The 23,090-nt window shown below is 42.2% G+C and overlaps 1 pseudogene; it reads left to right on the forward strand.

Moving 5' to 3' along the window:
- Positions 1 to 780: 780 nt before the first annotated feature.
- LOC133900308 (cation/H(+) antiporter 15-like) lies at positions 781 to 14,338 on the forward strand (annotated as a pseudogene).
- The last annotated feature ends 8,752 nt before the right edge of the window (positions 14,339 to 23,090 follow it).

Raw genomic sequence — 23,090 nt, forward strand, 5'->3', positions numbered from 1 at the left:
GAAATGAAAAAGAGAATATTTGCCAGGGCCGTAACCTTGGCAATGACAGACTCCAATTTGCCAATGGCATAGGTGCTAAAAAATCCCAAGGAACTTCATGTAGATGGGAACTATGTTTCCACATCATCCTACAAAATTTCATACTCTAATATGATTCGTAGTCATAGAAATAAAAAAGAGAAATTTATGGCTGGGGTGGTCGCTAAATGAAATACCGAACAGGACTGCACCCATGAAAGACCACGAAGTGATGGTGCAAAGATTCGCAAAATTCTTGGAAAATTCATGCAGTTGGGGTGGTGTGGACTGATGCATCATCCTATAGAATGTTATGCTCTAACACGATCTCTAGAGGTAGAAAATAAAATGAGAAGTTGGTGGTGGATCATGTCGTCTGCTTGCTGGTGCTGTTGTATCATGCTGGCTGACCACTTGGATCAGCTCATGTGTGGGTGCAGACTCCAGAGGCTGTATAAGTTAGGCACGCGTCATGTGCTGGTGACAGGTGTCGATTCAATTGGGTGCATGTCAACGGCAATCGGCCAGTGAGTGTGACCCGGAGCTGCAGCGCACGGCAAAGATGTTGGGCCAAACACCAAGTCCATGTATGCAGTATACTGTTGTGCATGCTTGCATGCATCTCGATACCATTCAAACAAAATAGCAACTCCTCCCATTGATCACTCCCCACCACATCCTCCTCCGATCTTTCCTTCCCCGGCACCGAGAGAGCAACCACCAGCCATCGCCAACGTCAAACGATCAACGAGAAGGAGAAGCATGGCGACGGCGGCAGTGAGGGACCCTTTAGAGGAGCTATGGAACCATACGATGTTGGCGTACAGTTCACACCTGTTGTGCTTCTACCCCGAGCAAGATCACCATGAGCGGCCTGGTTGGGTGACAACCCGCTCGATTTCTCCCTCCCGCTCCTCCTCTTTCAGATCCTCCTCATCACCTCCACCATCCATGTTGCCGCCTTCCTCCTTCCTCTGCTACTCCTCCTGTACTACATCACTGAGATGCTCGCCGATTTCCTCCTCAGTCCCTCCGTGCTCGGCCGCTTCCCGCAATTCTTCGACATCGCCTTCCCCATGCACAACCTCTTCGTCCTTGACTCCATGTCCCTCCTCAGCCTCATCTACTACACCTTCACCATCGACATTGAGATCGAGCTTCACATAGTACTCCGTGCCGGAATCCACAACTTCTGGTTCGCCGCCGCCTCCGCACTCCCACCCTTCCTCTTCGGAGCCACCACCGGATATGTCGTGCTCAGCACAGACAACATTCGCAAGTCCAATGGCCAATTCCTCAACAGCCTAATACTATCAGTGCTGGTTTTTAATCTGAACCGACACTGCTGAGAGAGGTGACCCAAAATTTTCATTGAATTACTTTCTAGCTCACCTCATGTCTGTGGCTCGGCTCTCTCCACCTTATCTCCCCGCACGTTCGATCCTGACCCTCTCTCCCTCACCTCCTCCCTCTCTCTCTCTCTCTCCACCTTATCTCTTCCCCGCTGTTGTCCTCCTCCTCCTCCCCCACCAGCCTCTCTCTCTCTCTCTCTCCCTCATCCCCTCACCAGCCTCCTCCTCCCAGCCTCCCCCATCGACCGGCAACCCTGCCCCTTGCAAGATCCACGACGAGATCCAGTGGATCCGACCATGGATCTTGCTAGGGTCGGAGATCCACGGTAGGATCCACGGTGGTGAGCGGCAGGATCCAGTGGATCTGACCATGGATCTTGCTAGGGTCGGAGATCCACGGCGGGATCCACGATGGTGAGCAGCGGGATCCAGCGGATCCGTCCATGGATCTCGCTAGGGTCGGAGATCCATGGTGGGACCCACGATGGTGAGTGATGGGATCCACGGTGGTGAGTGGCGTAGATCCATGGTGGGATCCATGGTGATGAGCGGTGGGATCCATGGAGATCCTTCGTTGATCCTTCGTGCCCCACGGTTTTTGCGGCGGCGGCGGCCTTCCTGACCCATAGTTTCTGTGGAGGCAACCTTCATGCCTCGTGATTTCTTTATGTAGGACAGAGCAAGGCTCCGCCAGTGAGCCGAGCAACCGTGACAGCAGTGGCAGACCAGCTGACTCAATCGAGATGGCTCATTTACTCTTTTTTTGCTCTCGTGAACTACTTACAGTACAACCAGCAGTGATTGGGGTGACTTTCAGTGCTAACCTATCACTGCTGGTTGGAAAACCAACACTAAATGGCCCTTTTGAGCCGGCACTAAAGGGCCTTTCTGTTGTAGTGTATGTGCTCACGCCTAACATCACCGAGATCAAGCTCGCTAGCACCAACGTCGGCCAGCTTTCCCTCTCCGCGTCCCTCATCAATGACACATCACCTGGACTTGGCTCACAGTCACCATGGCGCTCACGCACGTGCGCTACGGCATGCTCCCATGCATGTGGATGCTCGTGTCGAGCGTCCTCATCTTCACTGAGAGTTACCTCCTCGTCTTGCCCATGCTTGTGCTGTTGTACGCCGCGTAGCTATAGGAGAGGTGGTCAGTGAGGTGTAGGAGTTCTCAGTGGTCATCGGTGTCATGGTCGCGGCGCTTGTGGCCAACTTCAGGGGCACACATGCCACATTTGGCGGGTTTGTGTTCGGCCTCGTCATGCCTAACGGGCCGATTGGCGTGACGTTGGTGGAGAAGGTAGAGAACTTCATGGTGGGGGCGCTGCAACCACTCTTCTTCGCGATGAGCGGCCTCCTCAAAGGACAATGATGTCGCCTAGAGGGGGTGAATAAGCGTTTTCCCAAAAATTCGTCCCATTTTACCATTATCCTAAACTTGCAGCGGAATATAAACTAATAGACTTTTCACAAGTGAAAAACTTAAATATGCTAGGCTCAACTAGTGCACAATCACCCTAAATAAGTGTGAAAGTTACAATCTAAGGTGACAAAAATTATTCAATCGTAGCAAAAGATATGCAAGAAAATATTAATTGAAAAATCCTAAAAACACTATTCACCAGAGTATCCGGGTTAATCCGGATACTTCGGGTTAATTCGGATAATCTGGGTTGTACAGTTCCGGAACCTCCAAGGTCTGTACAGAAACTAGCTTGAAACTAAAATTAAACAGCGGGTAAAGAGTTCTAGCCAAACCAAATGAAGTTGTGTGTTCTAAGTGATGATTCTAAGTAGATCCATGGAGAACCTACAATGAAATTCACATGAGCCAGTAGATCGAGCAATATGTATAAATATTGAGCAAGAACACAAGAACAAGGAAACAAAAGAGGAGACACAATGTTTGTTTTACGAAGTTCGGACACCTCCTCTAGAGGTTCCTACGTCTTTGTTGAGGGACTCGGTCACACTTGAGCTGGGTTTCTCTCGATCATTTTCCTCTCCAAGCTCGATCACACTTGAGTTTAGCTTCCACTCTTAATTTCTTCCCTTGTGGAGGCGAAATCGAAGCCTTCACAAACTTCCCGCGGCACACCATAACCTTGGGTACTCGCCGGCGACGCCTAGCCGCCTAGGAGCTCAAAGCTCCAAGTGTAACAAATGCGACAATGATCTTCTTGCCGATGAACTCGAGTGCTTAACAATGTCATACCTTTAGTTACTTGATCTCCATAAGTAACTTAGTCTTCAAGTTTATTGCCAATCTTATTAAGCTTTTCCTTCTCCTTATGAGCATCACTAAGAGCTCAATGATAACGATGTATTTCTTTTGTTCTCATGGCATTTCTCAAGAAATCCATGATCCATCACTTATGCATCTCCTATGAAATAACCTAATAATAATTCTTAACACAATTGTTAGTCCATAGGTATTATCATCACTTACACGAGCATTACCTAGAACTCATTCATCTTGATGCATTTTCAATCTACCCATCCACCTATAGCTCATGCATATATCTCTCAATACATTATCTATGGAACAACCTACTAACAAACTCAACACCATTGTTAATCAATAGGTATTGTCATTAATTACAAAAATCATATATAAGAGCTAGATGCACTTTTAATCTCCCCTATTTTGGTAATTGATGACAATCTCACTAGATGATTATATTTAAAAAAAATTAAAGTTCTAAGTATACATATAATCCGAAGATGAATGTATATAAAAAACAAGTTCTAGAAACACCAAACATCACAAAGATATTTGAGGTGACCTGTGAGGAACCGTCCAAATAATATTCTAATTAATCACCAGGAGGATCATTATTCATAATTACAACCTCGATAATTAACCAGAATATCATCCCGGTAGTCCCGGCACGTGTTTTGTATCCATGATCGGAACACATGCCTTTCCAACATGTACATCACAACAAAGCTTAAGAAAGAGCAAGTAATTAACATTATATTACAAGTTCTTAAGCATGCAACAAGTTATCACAATTTACAGCAAAAGAGAGTTAGGAGGAGACTAAAACCTGCTCAACTCCTAACCAGCAAAAGAACTAAGCAGCGGAAGACTAAAAGCTATACAACAAAAGGATATGGAGCCACATGCCCTTAGGCTCCATACCAAAACACTGAGTTCGGAGTAGAGTGTGCTACTCCTGCCCGCCACCCTGATCGGCAGGCACAAAGTAGCCAAACACCGCATCTTCCTCGCCGACCTGTGAACCTGCATCAACTTAAGGGCAGCACCCTGAGTATGAAGGTACTCACAAGTCTTACACAATATAGAGCACATATATATAGCTCGACTCCAAGGATCTTGCATTAGCTAGTAGCAAGGATTAAACATGGTTAAATTAATTAAGCGGTAAGCATCCTAGACATAGGTGTGAGCAACTAACTTAACCAACTTATATGAAACTATCCTATCATAACCAACAACTAAGCATATATAAATGTAACAACAAGTATATCAATGTGAACAAGTGCACTCGAACCACCAACCACCATACCCAGACCATAATCACATGCCCAATCATCAACCTCATGCCATCATTCACAAACCACAATGAGAACTCTACGACCGGGTGCAGATGAAACAATAGCATACTCATGACCGAGAGCGTGTCGGTTCGAACTGTTTATACACCCTGTAGGGGGATACTCCTGAACCCATATGATATGAGGACCATTCGGCTTGTGCCACACAAGGGGTACTCGTGACAACCTTTCCCAACCAGCCTCAATCATGTGGGGCATGTATCGCTCAGTGCGGTGATACTAGAACTACTCCCGGAGCAAAATAGTTCCGCTTACAAGCCCGTCTGCTCACACCGTCGATGTTCACGCTCACAAAATCATAGCTGCGAAGGTATTCGGCTCACCTTACCATTAGATCGGCATGTGGTGAGTAAGGTAAGTGCTAAAGTCAACAACCCCGACGATCGCCCTTAAACGATGCAAGCGGTCTATGGTGCTCGGGATTCCTCTCCCGACTTGCCCCTGGACTTTCCACCGAGGCAGACGACACTCCTAACACCGCCCACATCTCGTCTCATACTCACCACTCACCAACCATACCATCACCAACAACATGTAATTGTAAACGGTAGTAGATCCTATTCTCGCGAACAACGGAGAACGCCGTCGTTCGACTTCTACCGAAATACCTAAGCATTGCTAAGCATGTATATCGTACTCGTACCTGGACATAACACCATCTCTAGGCTACAAGGAAATTACTTGAACAATTGACCAAGGTAGAAAGATGCAATCGGTATACATTCTACCTAAGGGTACCCGACACATGCATACATACGTAAGCATATTCATCAATTGAGACTTCCAAATTTGACATGGGTGAAATATGTTAGTTGCTTGCCTTGCTGCCTTGGATCAGAAAGGTGGGGTGCCTCCGGACCGCCTTCGCTCATTGGAATCGTCGGATCGGCGTTCTCTAAAAAGAATAACACATGCAATGTCATGAGTATGGATGAAATGCAACAATGCATATCATAAGATGCGCAAAACATGAATTGCCCAAGTGGTTTCACAATTTTCGAAAATGGTATTGATTATCAGTGATTTAAACAAGCGGAATCACATTTAATTAACTCATCAATTATCAAAAGTATTTTATGGAGTTCCAATACTTTTAACACGTAGTTCATACTCATACGAACCTAACGCAACTGGTCTCACATCGTTTGGAGTTTGGATGAATTAATTATGAATTTTACAAGCCTCTATGTACCTGATGAACAGTAACTGCGGAACCTCCGCACTTTTTTTGCGGAGGTTCCGGACTGCGGAACCTCCAGATAATTTTCCGGAGGTTCTGAACTTTCCAGAACTGCTCCTATTTGAGAGAAAACTTTGCCAAATCGATTTGCGATCTTTTCCACTCCAAAAGGAAATATGTTTGGGAGAGTTTAGAGAGTCTAGAACTTAACTAACCACCTAGTAACTCAATTCCTAAATCAAATCTCATCTAAATCCTCATTTTGGTCCAAAATCTCAAAAACTCATAAACTTTGCTAAAACTTGAAATTGACCAACCAAACCACGAATTCTTGTCATGGAGAGCCTAAGAGACTTACTCAAGATGCTTGTAGAGTTGGGTGACCGCCGGGAAGTGGAGGAAATGGAGGGAAATCGAAGAACTCCGGTGTTCCTTGTGCTTCAACCAAGAACACCAAAAGACATCAAATCTAGTTCGAATCTTTCGAGAAAATAAAAATAAATTGGATGGATGAGTAGCTTATGAGCTCTAGAATGTAATGGTACCACATGCATACCTCCAATCCTTCACTTGAGCTCGGATTTCGGAAGAAATGGAGAGAGGGAGTGAGAGCTTGAGTGGGGAGGAGGAGGAGCTGCAGCTGCTGCTGCACGTGTGGGAGTGAGGGAGGAGAGAGAGGGAGCAGGTGGGGGCTGCCACTTGAGTGGTTGGAGGGTGGGTGAGGTGTGAGCCCACGTGTTAGAGAAAGGAGTCCATTTTCGCTGCGAATTCAATCATTTTCTCTCCCGGATTTCTTTCTCTTATCCAAATGATTTCAAACGAATTGCATTAATATTCCCAATTATAATTACGCAAAATTAAACATAATGCTTAAAAAGTATGATTATGCTTAATTGCGTGATCAAAAATTTTGGGACGTGACATTACCAAAACTAGTTTTACTAGCATCACACACCACAAAACTTTTGATGTTAGTAGAACTAAACATGTATAAAGCAAATTCCCCCACAATCTATGCATGTGTGAATGAATCTTGAATATCATTGCATATATTTTTTTATCTCAAATTTTGGATGGAGTTTCTTTTATATATATGAAGCAAGCATGACGAAGTACATATCAAGATGAAAAAATGAATATTCTCATGCAAAACAAAACTTTTTCAACAATGAGGTTTCATGTATTTGCTTTTGAAACTCCCCCAATTGGCATCCACATTACGAACATAAGGGATTACAAATTCTACCCCATGAGCAAATAATTCTCTCCCATAAACAAAGCTCTCTTACAAAATATAACATCTAGTCCAATTCTCCTCCAATTGATATCAATACTAAAATAGAATCATCGAAACGAATTCTCCCTCAATTGACGTTAAATTGGTAAGAATTATGGAGGACTTACCAAAAGAGAAGTTTTCTCCAAAGCATGCTACCTCTATCCTACAAAAGGAATCATTGAAAGCTAGTGCAAGATCATGTATAGTATAAACTCCTCATGATATGTGCATTTCTCATAATTTGAGTTAAACTAAATACACTTATCCAATTATGAACTATGTGAGGAGAGTAAGCTATACAATAGATCAAAGGGGTTCAAAGAGACGCCAAATTAGATTTCAAAAAGAATACAAATTTAAAATACAAAGGATTCTATTTAAAAGAGATAATAATTCCAATTGAAATAGATATCAATATAAATAAATTCAATTGAAGACAAATCAACTATGAGTCCGAAATAAATATCCAAAGCACAAATGCAATGGATTACGCTCAAAGATGAAGATAGCAAAATAGTTGACATTATAACGTATTTCACGTTTATCACAAAGTGCCAACATCTCATAATCTTATATGTTCAATAAAGCCATTTAAAACAGACTACAAACCTTAAGCAAAAGATTTTGCAATTTTATAAATATTGCATATAGGAGTAACTTAAGTATTTGAAAAGAAATCTTTTGCATATTTGGGATTAGATGAATCATAAACATAGTTATAGAGTTCCCACAAAAGTACGCTACTTAAAATTGCACATATTTACAATAAAGAGATTTTTAAGCACTTGCAAGAAAAACACATCTTTGCAAGTCATTTTTATGCTATGATACAATCTACACAAGATTGAATCTTTGAAATTAAATGCATGAATTAAGAATAAATTACTTGATCTCGGTAGCTTGTTCATCTCGTTAACTTGTTCATCCTTGTTTGGTATTATTTTGATATGATCCTTCCTTTTCATTCCAATTGAGGTTCAAGGAGATGATCTTCTTTATAGATACCAATTGAAAGATAAAGATCATCTTCATGAATTTTAATTGAAAAAATCTTCTACTTGAAAGGAACTTCATTATGATTAATCCAAGCATCCAATGCATCTTTATTATACATAAATTTATTCAAGTACAATTTGATCCCCAAACTCATTGGGTCCGAAGAGGTTAGCAAAACTCACCACATAGAGTAAACTCTCCTATAAACTTGTGCATATTGATATGACATGAAAACGATAACAATTGAAGTTCATACTAATAAATCGATACCAATTGAACATATATACCAAATGAAGGTATATACCAATTGAATTCATACGCTGTACCTTATCGAATTCATCGGTCGGTTCTCTACCCTACTCCTCATCAACGCCTCCACGCCAACGTCGTCGTTCTCTACCCATGATGCCTCTGCGCATGGCCGGAGTTAGGTGGAGATGCACTTCAAGCATATCACCCACACATTCATGGCATACGAGGAGAATGGAGTGAGCGTCTCAGCGTGAACGTTTGCCGCCGTCTCATCGTACGCATCTATGCACGATGACATCACAGCCACTGCCGAGGACCAATGCTCGGCGCTAATCCTGCTCCCATTCCACAAGCACCGGTTGATGGACGGTGGCATGGAGGTGTTCCACCCGGAGATCCAGTCACAGAACACCAACGTGCAGTGCTTCTCGCCGTGCACGGTGGGCATCCTCATGGACCAAGGCATGGGCGACCTGCCCGGGGCCAGGTACCGCGTGTTGGCCCTCTTTTTTGGCAAGCACGATGATCGCGAGGTAGTGGCCCTGGTGACCTGCATGGCACAGAACCACGTGCATTGACCTGATGGTGCTCTGGTTCATCCAGAAGGGCGGGAACTTCACGACGAGCGAGTTCGACATGCTCAAGGAGCACAAGGCCGACGACGCGTGCCTCTAGGAGTTCTGAGACAGGGCCAACAACGTGGGCGGTGACTGCACGAGCATGGAGTACCGAGAGCGCATCATGTTCAACGCGAGCGAGATGGTGGCACAGAGACAGAGATAATATTTTGGCGTAATCAACCAACCAAGTTGATGTTCAATATATAGTATAGAATGGATTGGAGTACAAGGAATTTTACAACAGAAAGAATCTCAATGGATTGAGATCAATATCTCATGATATCATGAGATGTCGGATATGCTATACTTGCCGGATATACATGTACAACCTCCTTGTTTGACATCCCACTGCAATGTCAACTAACGACCACTAGGTTGAGATTGGATCGAAGTTGTTCCAGCATCTGCTTGGTGGCTAGTTTAGTGAAGACGTCGACGATTTGATCTACTGAAAAGATGAAGCATACTTCTAGAGCTCCCAATGCCACCTTCTCTCTAACGAAGTGAAAACCCACTTTGAAATGCTTTGTACGTGCATGGAAAATTGGATTAGAACTTAAGATATGTAGCACTGAGGTTATCACATCACAAAACCGACGCCATTGGTTGCAGAATACACAATTCTTTGAGTAGAGACTACACCCCGTAGCCTTTGTCGTGACATTGGCCATAGCTTTATATTCAGCTAACGTTGATGATCGAGATATAGTAGGTTGCTTGCGAAAACTCCATGAAATTAGATTAGGACAAAAAAATATTGCAAAACGATCATCAACGCACCCCACCCAATCTGCATCAGTGAATATGCTGAGAAGTGTAGAGGTAGACCGTCGAAAGCTGAGTCCAGTATCAATTATGCCTTTGACAAAATGAAGTATCCTCTTGACAGCTTCCCAATGAATGTCAATGGGCTACGATAAGTACTGACAAACCTTGTTCACAGCAAAAGAAAGATCAGGTCGGTTAGGACCAAGTATTGAAGCACATCAACAGTACTCTGATATGTGAAAGCATCTGTCTCACCAAAACGCTTGCCAATATCATGAGACAACTTGTCATGCACACACATGGGTGTGGAAATAGGCTTGCAATTCTCCATATGAGTACACCGAAGAATATGCATAACATACTTCTTTTGGGTAACGGTCATCCCTTTAGAATTAGAAGCCACTTCAAAACCCAAAGAATAATGTAGAGGGCCGATGTCTTTTACTGGAAAAGAGTCAGACAACTGTTGCAGGAGATGGTGAGTTGCAAGGGAGGAAGAACTTGCAATGACAATATCATCGACATATACTAACATATGTACAGTGACCCCGCCATGAGAGAAAATGAACAAGGAACTATCAGTTGTAGATGAAACAAAACCAAGTTAGTGAAGATGATCACTGAGATGAGAATACTAGGCTCGAGTGACTGCTTAAGGCCATATATAGCTTTGTTGAGTTTGCATACATAGTCAAGATGGCGAGAGTTTGGAAACCCAAGCGGCTGCTACATGTATGCACATTTAGTGAGAAAACCATGAAGAAAGGTATTACTGACATCAATCGGACAAAGATCCCAACCTTTGGACACGGCAATGGAGAGAACAAGCCACATCGTAGCCGGTTTAACCAATAGACTAAAAGTTTCTAGATAATCAATGCCATATTGTTGAGTAAATCCCCTGGCAATGAGGCGAGCCTTGTATTTGTCAATAGATCCATCTAGCTTTTGTTTAACTTTAAACACCCACTTGCAGCCGATAACATTCTGATCAAGAGGTTTTGGCACCAAAGTCCAAGTTTCATTTTGGTGGAATGCTTGAAGCTCAGACTCCATGGCTATGTGCCATTGAGCATCGGCGAGGGCAGCATGATATGATGATAGGGTAACAAAGAAAGCCCGGGGGGAGGGATCATAATGGATGGTCCCATCTTTAGGATGAAGCGGCTTGACAATGTTGTCCTGTAAGCGCGTGACCATGTGATGACAAGTTAGTGCAATTAGCGGCGCAGGTGGTGGCGATGGTGACACACATAGTCAAGCAGCTGCTAGTGATGGAAAAAACGGTGCAGCAGGAGTTGCCACTGATGTCACTATGGCCGAACGAGGAACAAGATGCGGCACGTTAGCGCAATCTGGGGGATTTGAAGTGAGATCTGGTGCGCTATCCAATCTGGTAGGTACATACCCAGTCGTGTCCTTTGTACCGTTGAAGCGGGCGTCATCATTTGCTCAAGAACCTGAAACGGGCATAGAGCTGCACTGGACAGGAGGATTAGTGGCCAAAAGCGTCAAGTCATAATTTCGCATACTATCATCATGCACAACTGGCTCAATTAGAGGAAAAACAGAAGGAGATGGTGTAGAGGCTGGCGAAGGAGTGGAAACATCAACAAAAGGAAAAATAGCCTCATCAAAAACCACATCCCTAGAGATGTATATGCGACCGATAGAGCGATCTAAGCACTTGTAGCCCTTGTGCACAGAGATGTACCCCAAGAAGATGCACTGGCGAGAATGGAAGGATAACTTATGATTATTGTAGGGGCACAAATTAGGCCAGCATGCGCAGCCGAAGGCACGAAGAAAAGAATAGTTGGGCGGCTCGTGAAAAATACACTGGCGAGGTGTAGAAATTTAAAATGTGCGAGTGGGCATGCAATTAATGAGATAGCATGCGGTGAGAAACGCCTCATCCCAAAACCGAACATGATGTGAAGAATAAGCAAGGAGGGCAATGCTGGTTTCGACAATGTGTCAATGCTTTCGTTTGGCAATGCCGTTTTGTTGTGAAGTGTGGGGGCAGGAGACACGATGCTGGATCCCCTCGTGAGCAAAATACTAGGAGAGGCGACGATACTCGCCGCCCCAATCCGACAGAAAAGCCCAAATTTTGGAGTTAAGAAGAAGCTCAACATGTTTTTAGAACATAAAGAAATCATGCTCAACATCAGATTTCTGTTTAAGCAAGTAGATCCATGTGTAGCGACTAAAATCATCAAGGAAACTTCCGTAATATTTAAAACCACCAAGATATGTAATAGCTGGCCTCCATACATTCGAGTGCACAAGCTCAATAGGCGATGTAGTTACATGGGTGGAATTATTGAAAGGTAATTGATGAACCTTTGCATGCTGGCAAGCATCACAAACAGAAGACTCATGATGGGGGCACATGCTATTTTATTAGACCTAACGATGGAATCGATGATACTTGTGGAAGGATACCCAAGCCTTCTGTGCCACAGGTCAGGAGATGCCATGACACCAGAGAGACCTAGGTGGATTGACATGGGTGGAGACGGGAGGGAGCATGGCACCAGATAAAGGCCGTTCTAGCTTTTACCATGAAGAAGAACCGTCCTCGTTGCCTGGTCCTTGACACAGAAAAATCAAGATGAAACTCGACACAAGCATTATTATCGGGCGAGCTTGTGCACAGACATGATATGCTTGCTGATGCAAGGAACATGCAGTATGCTCTTGAGATGAAGAGGTCTAGTTGAGCTAGAAAGCATAGAATGACCGCTATGGGAAATTGGCATACCTGAACCATTGGCAACCTGAACTTGATCCTTCCCGGTGTAGCGCTCATGGACATGAAGGCGGTCGAGGTCGCTTGTCAGATGATCGGTGGCGCTAGCATCTGCATACCAGTTGGTGTCGATGGAGTAGGAGGCAGTGTTTGTAGAGTTGCTGGTATGCTCACGGTTGTCGTCGGGCTGGTACACATGGTTGAAACGCTGGCGGCAACACAGCGTAGCGCATCGTGCCCATACTTTGAGCACACCTGGCAGGTGGTCTTGTTGCCGCCTCGACTGTCGTTGCCACGACCATGATTCTAGCCACGGCCACGACCTTGTCCACCATGGCCACCACCGTTGTTACCATCATGATTCCGAGTGGAAGAATTTGCCGAGGGATGAATCTCATCGGAAGAAGTGTGTCGTTCAAGATGTAGTTCAACACTGAGAAAATAGGCATAAAAACAATTAAGGCCCACCAGATTGTCACGTGCAGTGATGGCCGTGGCGAGCGGTTCATACTCCGATCCAAGACCGGCCAACATGTAGCCAAGGATCTCCTCGTCGGTAAGAGGGTTGCCGATGGATGCCATGGTGTCGGCATGGGCCTTCATGTTCGAGAAGTACTCAGTGGCTGACAAGTCCTTCTTCTTCAGGTTAGAGATTTGATATCGCACTTGCATGATTCGTGCACCATTCTGCGATGAAAACATGGTGTGCAATGACTCCCAAACAACATGCGACGTGGTGCACTATGTTACTTGGCCGAGTATATCCTCGGTCATCGATGAGAAATGGGCGTTGAGGATGTGCTGGTCCTGGGTGAACCAGCGCAGGTAGTCAGGGTTGGACACCCGACTCTCTGGGTATCAACGACTCCTTTAGTGATGAAATGTGACAACGCTACAGTCGTGTTGTCGACATAGCCAAACAGCTGTTGCGTGCGCAACATAGGAACGACTTGGGTCTTCCATAGGAAGAAGTTCTCCTTGGTGAGGTGAATGGTGATGGAGTGGCTGATCGAGGGGACCGGGATGCTCAAGGAGGTGGTGGTGATGCCGGCGCTGCTCATTGCGAGGGTAGGGAGCGACATGGCATCGGAAAAAAAAAAGGCAGCGTAGACATATATTGGCTCTGACACCAAGACAGAGAAAATGTTTTGGCGTAATCAACCAATCAGATTGATGTTCAATTTATAGTGTAGAATGGATTGGAGTACAAGGAATTTTACAACAGAAAGAATCTCAATAGATTGAGATCAATATCTCCTAATATTGTGAGATGCCGGATATATTATTTTTACCGGATATTGCCAGATATACATGTACAACTTCCTTGTTTAACACGCAGATACGGGAGGTGCAGGCATCGGGGAGGAAGCTGTTCACGGTGGGCAAGGCGCCGGGGTTGTCGGCGCTGACGGCGGGGTTGGCAGAGTGGAGCGAGTGTCCGGATCTGGGATCGAACGGGGACCTGCTAGCATCGAGGGACTTCCAAACGACGGCGTCAGTGCTGGTGGTGCTGTCGGACTGGTGTCGGTAGAGCTGGGCCTGGGCGCCGACACCATGCCCGCGGCGGCAAGGCCGCCACGGCCATCGGCGTAGCCATAGCCGATAGCGTCGGGAGTCGGACAGGACGGGTAGCGTAGGTCGTGAAGCTGACCTGCTCTTCGTGGAAGCAACTAGCTAGCATGCATAGGCCCAGCAGTAGCAGTTGACAAAAGACTATCTGGCCTGGAACAGGGCCAACCTGAGCTTGCTGCCAGCGATCATCGGAGAAACTTGAGTGTCACTCCGATGAGATCCTGGCCGCCTAGTCAGTTAGGACCTCGGACATGTATAAATGCTTTTATTTTGGGTGTAGAACATGCATGCATGATAGTGTGCAAAAGTTGGATAGATATTCTTTGGAAGGAGTATATGACTTGTTTCTTGTTTACCAGATTACTCAGAAGCAAACTTATAGTGTCTGGTCATGATCAATGTGTTGAAACAATTCTCTTGATAACTCCTAATTGAACTTGCGATCTTGACCGGCACTCTGAGTTTGCTGAACAGGTGAATATTAATATATATGTTTCCTCTGCTGAAGAGGAACACCGAAATAATCAACCAAACGCTACATGGCACCCTACCTCTGCTCCGGCACGGTAAATATATGCTTCATGCTGGGCCTCATTTTCCTTATTGTCCTGGGCTTGGAGACTAGTACTGTGCTGGGTCTCTAAAAGAAGCGCTGGGCTGGGCTGGGCTGCACCGTGACGACATATCTCGGATCATGGAATTATATATATATATATATATATATATATATATATATATATATATATATATATACTAGTCTGTACTTCCGAGAGTACATACTCCCTATTATGATATATCACATAAATAAACTAGATATATTTCTTTGTCACTATAAGTATACTTATATACTTATTCCAAGATACTCTAATGTGAACAAGTTTGTATTTCTGAGAGTACATACTCCATACTATGATATATCATATAAATGAACTAGATATACTCCTTTGTCACTATAAGTATACTTATATACTTATTCCAAGATACTCCAATGTGAACTATATGAAAAAAAATAAAAAAGAAGTCCATCAATTTTATTAGATTTTGATAATACCTTTGTATTTGTACATAAAATGTAATACACTCAAAAAATATATACAAACCACTAAAAAACTATACATATCACTTGGATGATCTTATATACTCACATGCTCCATATACATACCATTTATCACATGAGATACTTCCTATGTAATAAGATACGTAGGTGGAGTATATACTCCCGGGAGTACCATATATATATATATCAAATATTTTAAATTATATGCCCGTTTGAAAAATAATGAGATCTACCCTATCGTCGCCCGTTTAGTTCAACGGGCGAGAACAAGGTCTCGCCCGTTGACTTTATGGGCCCCGGTTGCCAATGAATTTATTAACTGAAGAGAGGAAGGTCTCGCCCGTTCAGCGAACGATAACTTGATCTTGCTCATACAACGGGCGACATATTTGTATCGCCCATACCGAGCGACATATTCAATTTAATTCAATTACAAAAATATATGTATAATTAGTTTTTGTAATATGGATTTTGTATTCCGTAAATTGAAAAATATTGCACATTCATTCGGCGGAAAATGGTAGTTGTGCATACAGATGTCCAAACAGTTCATTCTATCCTTAATTTTAGTTGGATGTCATTTTGTCGATATTTCTTTATTTAGTTGGTGTAAAAGTGTATGGAATTTTTTTTACGAAGTGACTTTGTGAGAATACAAAATCTAATTTGTCGAACAATAGTAGTTATGAAGCATAAATATCATATAACCCAGCATGGAGTTTACATACACTAATAAACATTACATAGGGCATAGGTTTTTCATTGTTACGCTAATGGACCCTAGCCATAAAAAAATGACAACAAACATTGATATGTACGTTACATCTAAAGACTAACCTAACAGCGTGCCGCTGCTAAATCTAACATACCTTAGAGAATGAAAATAGACAGGGGTACAATATATGCTTTCTACTGAGTGCACATATGATATTTGACCTTCTTCAGGGCATTGAGACCCTCTGTCTTAGTGCGATGGGCACTCTCCTGCTTCCTTTCCTTCTCTGCTTCGCGTGCTTCAGCTATGATGTGCTCCTCCACTACTTTTCTCATACGCTGCTCCTCCTGATGCTTCAACCTTAGTTCCTCCTATTGTTACTCGTACTCTCGATATTCATAAGCTTCTCTCCTCCAGCGTATCTCTATGCCAACCCACCGCTTCTAGTCCTCATTTTGCTCTATGTCCAACTATTCCATGAAGTCACAGATAGATAGAGGAGACTAGACAAATAAAATAAGAGAAGAGATTAGTAAGACAGTACATAAAATCGTATAAATATAATCTAAATGTTGGACTATATCTAACTCTAATTCTAAAACTAGATATATATTTTAACCTATATCTAGTGACTATCCTAACAAGTTTATAAAAGAAAACATATATCTAACATGGAGGACTTGGTTGTGAGATCGCGTGCCCCACCATGGGTTTTCCACCATTGACCCAAGGACGCGCAGGCGAGGAGTGAGTCAATCATCGTACCCTTAAAAAACTTCTCTCGCCTTAATCTTTTTTCTTTGTACTAGTAGTATAAGCATAAGCTAGGTAGGAGTGCAGGAGGCAGATAGACCAGTTGATGGTGTGTTTACTTAGCTGGCAGGCGTCCATGCATGCATGCCATGTTTAACTAGCATATCATATGTGCACGGTGACGTGCCTAGCAACTTTTGACACATCCAATCTTCAAAAATTTGTGCTCGCAGCTAAGTACGATATATATCCTAGCTAGCTAGAAGAATATAGCATGTAATACATGTGTCTAAGCAATGGTATATAATTCTAGAATTCCATGTCTGCGAAATGGCATTCTAAAAAAGAACGAAGGGCCGGTCAATTCTTTGAAACAAACCTTATTACTTTGTACCACTAATACTTTACATGCATATGAGTGTGGTCACCTTATGATTGCATGTGAGATATATAGATGGATGGATGGATGGATGGCACAGTGACAGTACATTCTATGGTTTCAGAAAAAAGTGTAACAGTAATGCTCTCGTTTAGTATAGTATACCATATCTGATTTTTAGTCCGAATAATACTTATTACTGAAACAACGTTGGTTCTGATATATAGAAGCAATCTGTAGCGTATTAGCAGACTTTATATAATTAAGAAACCTATATGTATTATATATATTTGTTACCTTGGCGGATGTTCTGAAGTAAGAAGGACCTTGAAGAAAAGTTTGAAGAAGAGGAAACTAAACCGAAAGCTAACTTTTGGCTAACCAACAACACAGAAAGGCTAGTCAGAAGGCATATTTAAGACTGTCCAATCTTACTGAGGCATAACATGTCGTATCTCTCAACAAGAGCAGACAAACACTCTAGATATAGATTAATTATTAACTGGAGACATGCTGCACGCAGTGTCACATGGGGCAGGTACGCAGGATAGTGAGATACTCTTGCCCAAGCAAGTAAACAAGGAGAAAGATGCAGAAGAGAGCTCATATCAAGGTGGTGGACAAGGGAAACACGATGGATGCAAGCACTGCTTGCACCGATGCCTTGCACAGTTAAGAACCCGTGATCTGTACATGCACGCATGCCTCGGAAGTCGTACGTGTGGACTGTCCTTGTGTTCGCGACCAAAATTTGTCGTGCGGTTGCTTGTATAATTTTATTGCGTCAGTCTTACTATTACTAATTAGTTACCTCAGATGAGGCACGTTAAAAAAAAGAGAAGTTCTAGAAATTCTCAAAAAAAAACAAAGCATGCCACTATTGATTTGGTGGACTCTAATAATTATTGACAACACTAATAATTGGATTTAACATGTTTTTAAATTACCCACATTTGCTATTATAAAAAAAATTAATCCAAAGTGCCCCAATACATGCTATTACTAATTAAAGGCTCCTTTTAGAGCCTTCACGTTAATCCTCGGATGAGACGCACTAGAAAAAAGCAAAATGCTATAAGTTTTCACAAAAAAGCCAAACATTCCACCATCGATTTGGTGGACTCTAGTCATCATTAAGAACAATAGCCATTGAATCTAACATATTTCTAAATTACCCACTTTTGCCATTATAAAAAATAACCCAAAGTGCTCTAATACATGCTTCTAAATTACCCACATATGCCATAACCCAAATTACCCCCAATACATGCTTATAAATTACCTATATCTGCCATTATGAAAAACCTAACCAAAAGAAAGTAGATATTTGCTTCTAAATTATCCACATCTACCATTATAACAAAATTAACTCAAAGTATCACTACCTTGTAAAGTTCCATATGCTTTCTACCTAAACATTAATTTAGGTCTCTCTTTTAATTATATTGTGGAGTCTGAAGACAAACTAAAAAAAGAAAATAGTATACCATGAATACCCACACATATATTGATAAATATCATGAACGCAAGGAAAAAAATAAGAAAAATAATTTTATGCAAGACTCTGATTCAATATAGAAATATAATAAGAAAACGTGGTTAATATACACACATCGGCCACATCTAAATTATAAATTATGGGCATTTAACAAGATTCTATTATTCATATATTTTCTAAATATATTTGTGGCCCCTGCAGACGCGCGGGTTAATGAACTAGTATATATTGTACGACTATTTTAAGAGGCCTAGCTAGGACTAAGTCAAAGACTCTAGATAAAAAGGGCCGGCCATAGCGTAAAGGCCGATCAATTGATCGAGTTGCATCCTGAGATGGACAGGGGAAAAGCTATCAATAATGTGGTCATGATGCGGACAATCATCTCGGTACAGATACACGTACAGGGCTCGCAAGTTGTAAGGTTTGGAGTGACGCTGTGTTCAGTGAAAGCCTGAAGCTTGCGCAGCGTATCGTTGCACAGTAAGCAGGACTTGCTGCTCATGCTGTGCAGCGTATCGTTTCTTCGCAAGACAACACATGCATGCACCGTGGCCAGTGGTTTCCAAAGAGCTGACAGATCGAGGAGGAAGCCAATCGAATTAATCAAGGGGTTCGGGGTCCCTAGCTAACTCTTTTGCAGATGGCGCGTGACTTTGTGAGCTAGCCCTTTGACTGCATGCGTGCCGTACTCATATACCTCGATAATTTCATATATGTGTCTGGGTGTATTGTAGTTTACTGTTGCAATTACGATTAAAAAATAGTATAGTTGCGTCACCCCGCAGTTACGATTCAAAAAACAGTATAGTTGCGACTCAAAAAATATGTCAGTTACTACAAATATTTATGATCGCAACTGGTATCTTATCTAGGTGTAATTATGCACTTTTTGTCATGTAATCGCAATTGAGTCACTTCTGCGTACACCCCAGTTACGATCCAAAAAGCAGTATAGTTGATATCGTAACTGATTTTTGTGTCATATGATCGTAACTCAACTATATGTGCTGTCGTAACTGACTATTTTCTTAGTCGTAACTATGATCGTAATTGGGCCACCTCTGCGCACACCCCAGTTATGATTAAAAAGCAATATAGTTGCTATCGTAACTGACTTTTTATGTGATCGTAACTCAACTATATGTATTGTCGTAGCTGACTATTTTCTTAGTCGTAACTGAGGGTGGCGCAGCAGTAAACTACAATGCTTCTCGTAATTATACACTTTTTATCATGTGATCGTGACTCACCTATATGTGTCATCGTAACTGACTAGTTTCTTAGTCGTAACTGGGGTGATGCAGTAACTGCAACAATTGAGAGTGACGCAACGTAGCTTACTGTTGCGCCTAAGCGCAGAATAGACTCGCCGTGTGTGTATATATATATATATAGTTTTTTCTGTACTTCTTGGTGTACATACTCCACCTCTAATTGTGTTCAGAAAATAATATGTATATTTTAAAAAATAGTATATACATCTAAGAAAGATTATATACTTCACTTATAAAGAAGTATAAGTATCTCAGAAAGTAGTATATACATCTTAAAAATAGTATATATTTTAATTATAACAGAATCAACTATAGATCAAATACTCCTAAGTGTGTGTGTGTGTATATATATATATATATACACTGGCGGAGGGTAATGGAGACCAAACTGGGCCTTGGCCCCCCCTTCTAAGTTGCTAAACATGTATTGAACTAGTATATATGTGAGTAAATTAAAGAGGAAAAAAGGGTTTGAATCTGATTGCTCAACGCAATGGACAGTAATATCAGACTTTCAAGACAAAGCTAGCTCTTACAAAAACGCATTTAGCTTTTATGTTGTTTTTAGCCTATTAGTTAGCCGTTGCTATTCCATTTAGCTTCCCTTTTTCTCTTCCAAAGCATAAGACTAGCAAGATCTCATGCATGTTAATGTGTTGTTTTGCACTTTTTTTCTCCTGTCGCACGGCTGCTCATCTATCTTTTCTTTAACATTTAATTTTTGCTCCTTGATTTTCAAAGTAGAAAAATAGCTTATTTGTTTTATAATGCGAGATGAATAGCAATGGCCTTTTTGGCCCCCCCCCCTTGTTATCAGTTCACGCTCCGCCACTGTGTATATATATATATATATATATATATATATATATATATATATATATATTGAATTTTAATCATTCTCCGTATTCGTCGGTCCTACTCCTAATAGAGAAACATTTCGTCCCGTATGTTCTAGACAGGTATGTGGTTCCAAGGTCATGCATGAAATGCCACCAACATGGTACTGTACGGGTTCCACTGGTAGCCATGATCGTATAGTCCCAAGCTTAAGCTTTTACTGCTTGTCTCGACGGATTAATCGGCATTCTGTCCGAGATCAGGGTGTAATCGAGATTGACAATCGTGTCACCTTCTACCCGGCTAGTCTAGAGGATTGATCTATTGAGCTTGCGGGTTAATTCATGCATGGTCCATGTCGATGGGGTGTCGTATCAGGTTATTCAGGTTTACTACAGTAGCATGTTGCGAGCTCGGTTCTTTTGCTCTGGCTGCTGTCTAATCCTCCACAGTATCGAGAGACTAAAAAGAAAAGAAAAAAATGCATGCATAGTATAATTTATCTATGGAGTAGCCGAGAGTCACGTGAATGGCTAGACGAAATGTAATATTCGCCCGTTGCCACGCCGACCAGAGCGAATGGCTATGCACCTATGCCTTGCAGTTGCAGGCAGGGGTGTGCAGTAGTCAGTTACCCCCAGTCACTGCCATCTTTTTAAGGACAGTCACTGACATTGCTATGCCATGCAGGCTGCCAGTAGCTAGCTTCTTCACTGCATGAAAACTTGCAAATCAAGCCTGCACAAATACTAAAAGAATGCATAAAATGAGAGGGAGGGAAAGAACAAGCAGCGCACGACATGCTAGCTCGGGTTTCGATCGATCGCCTGCAATGTAGGAACATAAATTGTATTAGGAGTATTCCGCACTTACACAATGCGCCCGCCCTATAATCCCGGACGAATATGTTAGCATTCAGAATTTTCGCTAGGGATCTGACAACAGTATGTCGGACGTGCATGCCAACAAGATACCCGTGATCGATGGATGGATGGATGGGGTCGCTAGCTGCTTGTTTCGTACAGTAGCATATAGCTATGCTTGCTGCATCACTGATCATACAGATTGTTGCATCTCCTGTGACCTTTTACTTTTCTTCTTTGTATCCTACCCTTTATCCATCCTCCATTCATTTCTTATCCGCCACCCTCCTCTCTCTGGTCCCGCTCTCATTGCCCACCACCAATCCTAATACAATTTCTTTTCTCTCTCACAAAATTTTGCATAAGGCACCTTCCTTACACCAAAGTTCGTATTGCATCTCTCGCCTTCTCTTAAATCTAAACAATGATTTAGAATTTAACTAGCAAGATGACCTGTACTAATAGCACAACTAGACTCGCTACAATACATTTCTTCAGCGTTTTAGCTGCACTTTGTCTCAAAAGGATTTAGTTGATGATTTTGAAAGATTAGGATAATTTTCTTTGGTTTAAGATGCATCAGACTTTTATGGTGCTGGGTGGTGAACGTGAAAAACATGAATGATGGATAAGACTATTTACTAAGATCTTGCCGCCACAACAGGTATTTTAAAACTACATATGTTACTTTGGCCTCTATTTCTTTCGGCAGTTGCGCTGCTTCAGTTGTTGTAGACACTGTTGAGATAGCAGGTTCATAACCATCGGTAGTGACATGCTCTCTCCTTGCTGACAGACAAATATATGCCATGCTTGTGCTCAAGGTGGCCCGCTCATTTTGTGCAGCTAGAGTAATCATATTCATCAAATTTGTATAAACTACTCCGTACTATACCAATCAAAAGATAAGGAATTTTATCGAACAACTTTGAATGTCAATTGTGCACATATTGGATTATTCATGAATATGATTAGTACCACAATTTGCTCAAAATGGGTATAAAAGCGTGATATCTGGAAAAGCTTGTTGACACCTTGGCTAACGGTTCATGCTAGCTCCTTCTGTTTAGATGTAAGTGTAGTTATAGATGATTGCGAGCCATCTCTTCTTCATATTTATTAAATGAAATATTTAATATTTAATTTATATTTTTATTCTAAATTTGTGGAAAAATTGTTCTTTCTAGACTATGAATAGACAAACTTTATCTTACATGCTAGTTGAGGGAACACTTAGAGAAAAAGAAACTGCTATTTTGATGCTTCCAACTGAATCACTTTTTCAGCCATTGGATTTATATGGAGATCAGCAAGTTGTTTGATTGGACGTTG

This window comes from Phragmites australis, chromosome 19, assembly GCF_958298935.1.
Source record: "Phragmites australis chromosome 19, lpPhrAust1.1, whole genome shotgun sequence".
Lineage (NCBI taxonomy): Eukaryota > Viridiplantae > Streptophyta > Magnoliopsida > Poales > Poaceae > Phragmites > Phragmites australis.